Consider the following 3,952-nt stretch of genomic DNA (forward strand, 5'->3'; position numbering starts at 1 on the left):
CTGTGGTTTGTGACCACTATGATTTCCCATTTCAGCCAATTGTATTTCAGAAATTCCGTTACCAATTTTTTGTAAATTCCGTTACCGAAACAAAATGTAAATAAGTAAAAAAATATATATACAACTAATTAATAGGTTTTCCTTTATCTGTTACTTCTGTCAACTTTCATTACCCTCCCTCCTCATGAGGGAGAGAAATGTGAAATTATCTTAAAGAGATTTGGGTTTTTGGTACTGGAATTTCAAGATACAAGGTACGTTTGCTAAACTTGCAGAAGGCATAAAAATGTATCCAAAACTAAACGTACTATAAGTGTTGATAGTAGTTGACAGGGTTCTTTACTTCAACATTATTGTGTTTTGATGTATTTATAACACCTTTTAAGACTTTTTTGGTAGCCGTTTTCCATCTGTTTGACTAGATATCAAAGCCTTTGCTTATACCAAATTTGTAGGATAAAAAAATGGTAAAAATAAAAATGTATATGCTTAAATAAAAAAATTAAAATATAGACTTAACTTTGATTTGACATGCTCCTATGAACTTCACATGCTGGTGCTCATGGGTCCTTTCACATGGAAATGCCCAGATACAATACCCCCAGAGAACACCCTGGTTTTCTTGTTACACAATTGCATGGTTCTGCACCTACGCATACTTGCGCATTCCTGCTGTAGCCTAACTAGTGGTTACATTGTAGCCTAGAGTTAAACTACGACTGTATAGAAATAAAGTCCCATAGCAAGACTATAGTCTCAACATGGAACAGTCATGTGAAATTACAAGTGGAAAAACACACCGAGATGTTTTCACATTGACTAACTGGCTGTGGAAAGGAAGTTAAAGTAAACATGGGGATGTTCCATGAACAGACAGAGAGAGACACACGGGAAAGAACAGGAGAAAATAGTTTCGTTTCAATGTGGAACAACTTTTGAGTGAGAGAGAGAGCTGGACGTTTTGTTTATGCTTTAAATTAGACAGTTCTAGCAGAAGAAAAAGTTACGTAATGACAATTTTCAACAGATTTATGTCTGTATATGGCTCAAAGTTGGAAGGAAACGATAAGGGTTGTAGCAAAGATCCTGCACGACAACAGTACAGAAAAGTATATAGCGTGAATGTACCTTATTTTGTCGGGTTTTTAATCCAACTAACTCCAATGGCGTGTTGCGCTGAAGGCAAAGGAATGTGTCAGTAAAAAATGGAGCAAAATCCGGTGAGTTTGACTCAATTATTTAGGAGGAAAATTCAAAGTCACAGCCTGTACTTTCTACTACCATTCTGAGCGTCTGTCAAGGGGTAGCTCGAAGCAGGAAACATCAAGACGTTTGTCCTGCAAGTTCCAATGAAATTAGTCACGGGACCACACACATAAAGAGGATGAAAACATTGAGGTGGAAACGGCAGCAAACAGTAACCCCTAGCGGTGGAACGTGGGCATGGCCACAACCACGTTGTTCCATGTGAAATTAGTACCGCACGTCCCTCTGTGACATGAGATCTACAGCCCACTGTATGGTGAGCGTCATCTTTAATGTCCATTAAAGGTCTGTCTGTTTGGTCATTCCCGCTAACTTTTGTTATATTGTATTCGTTTATATTGTATTCTATTGTATTATATTCAGTTATGTTCTATTCTATTATTTGATAGTTAGAGCAAAAGGATGTCCAAGTCCTTTCTAGCAGGTGTCCCCTTCCACTCCTGACACCTCTCCATGGAGGCTTTGTGACGGGAAGAGAACTGTCCTGCAGGCTGCAGCCGTAGCTTGAGGTCTGCATCAAAGTGCTCAAGGAAAGTGGACGTCTGCCAAGGAACTATACAGGGTCCTGACCTCCTCTTCAGGAAATATTGACTCATCTAACAGATATTTCCTACTACCGGTAATAGTGATTACATCTAGCCTACTCATCATCACTTTATGAATGAATGTTCATGATGATAAATACCACACTTCTTTCCATGTAAGTACAGTGATACTGGCTGGCTGACACAGGTATTCCCATGGCCATAATAGTGGCCCTTCTATGTAGGCCTATCAGCGGAAATGTATGGAGATTGGGCTCAACCAAAGTAGGCATTTGTATTGTAATAAATTTGTTATGCAAAGAGATCAAGAAATTGGTATATTCGCTAATTATATTAAACTACACTACCGTTCAAAAGTTTGGGGTCACTTAGAAATGTCCTTGTTTTTGAAAGAGAAGCAATTTTTTTGTCCATTAAAATAACATCAGATTGATCAGAAATACAGTGTAGACATTGTTAATGTTGTAAATGACTATTGTAGCTGAAAACGGCAGATTTTCTTTTATGGAATATCTACATAGGTGTACAGAGGCCCATTATCAGCAACCATCACTCCTGTGTTCCGATGGCACATTGTGTTAGCTAATGCAAGTTTATAATTTTAAAAAGACTAATTGATCATTAGAAAAATATTTTGCAATTATGTTAGCACAGCTGAAAACTGTTGTGCTGATTAAAGAAGCAATAAAACTGGCCTTCTTTAGACTAGTTGAGTATCTGGAGCATCAGCATTTGTGGGTTCGATTACAAGCTCTAAAGGGCCAAAAACAAAGACCTTTCTTCTGAACTCGTCAGTTTATTCTTGTTCTCAGAAATAAAGGCTATACCATGCGATAAATTGCGAAGAAACTGAAGATCTCATACAACGCTGTGTACTACTCCCTTCACAGAACAGCGCAAACTGTCTCTAACCAGAATAGAAAGAGGAGTGGGAGGCCCCGGTGCACTACTGAGCAAGAGGACAAGTACATTAGAGTGTCTAGTTTGAGAAACAGATGCCTCACAAGTCCTCAACTGGCAGCTTAGAGGACAACTCTAATGTACTTCTCCTCTTGCTCAGTTGTGCATCGGGGCCTCCCACTCCTCTTTCTATTCTGGTTAGAGACAGTTTGCGCTGTTCTGTGAAGGGAGTAGTACACATCGTTGTACGAGATCTTCAGTTTCTTGACAATTTCTCACATGGTATAGCCTTCATTTCTCAGAACAAGAATAGACTGACGAGTTTCAGAAGAAAGGTCTTTGTTTCTGGTCATTTTGAGCCTGCAATCGAACCCACAAATGCTGATGCTCCAGATACTCAACTAGTCTAAAGAAGGCCAGTTTTATTGCTACTTTAATCAGCACAACAGTTTTCAGCTGTGCTAACATAATTGCAAAAGGGTTTTCTAATGATCAATTAGCCTTTTAAAATGGTAAACTTGGATTAGCTAACACAATGTGCCATCGGAACACAGGAGTGATGGTTGCTGATAATGGGCCTCTGTTTGCCTTTGTAGATGTTCCATTAAAACAAATCTGCCGTTTCCAGCTACAATAGTCATTTACAACATTAACAAGGTCTACACTGTATTTTTGATAAATGTGATTTTATTTTCTTTAAAAAACAAGGACATTTCCAAGTGACCCCAAACATTTGAACGGTAGTGTAGATCCACAATACAGTACATGTAGGCCTACAGTTGTTCAGATCATGTAATGTATGTCACAAAGTATTTGTACACAAGGGGGCAGCAGGACACCATTTGAAATAGAGCTGTCATTCCACGACTGTTATGCATGCAGAAGGGCACACTGTCTGCCAGCCTCTGTTAATTATTACTACAGTAGGCCTACTGTTTTGTTCTGCATTGAACATAACTTGAATATTTTTGTTATTGTAAAAAAAATGTTATAAATACTTGTCTTTACCTTCATAATCGTCTAGATTTTTACAACAGGTTTGTATGATGATTGTAGAATAGACAGATAAAAAAAATATAAAATAATATAGGTCTTTATCGCCACAATACTTTCGTATTAATTGTCACAATGTTCATTTGCGCTCAAAGCGACAGGCTCTTTTGGAGCGCTCCCCTGATTCTAACCAATCAGGTGCGAGGCCGCCTGCGCAGATTCAAACACCCTTCTAGAAGGAGGCTGGG

The 3,952-nt window shown here is 38.6% G+C and overlaps 1 protein-coding gene across 2 annotated transcripts in view; it reads right to left on the bottom strand.

The window, feature by feature from the left end:
* sgk3 (serum/glucocorticoid regulated kinase family member 3) overlaps positions 1-1,379 on the bottom strand; it is a 33,126-nt gene extending 31,747 nt beyond the window's left edge. The window contains exon 1 of one of the 2 annotated variants that reach the window (XM_014181398.3): positions 1,129-1,379. The gene's annotated coding sequence lies outside the window, so the exon portion shown is untranslated. The remainder of the gene's footprint in view (positions 1-1,128) is intronic. The other variant, XM_014181397.3, reaches the window with a different exon arrangement.
* Between the last annotated feature and the right edge of the window lie 2,573 nt (positions 1,380-3,952).

The sequence above is a fragment of the Salmo salar genome, chromosome 29 (genome assembly GCF_965601325.2).
Source record: "Salmo salar chromosome 29, fSalSal1, whole genome shotgun sequence".
Lineage (NCBI taxonomy): Eukaryota > Metazoa > Chordata > Actinopteri > Salmoniformes > Salmonidae > Salmo > Salmo salar.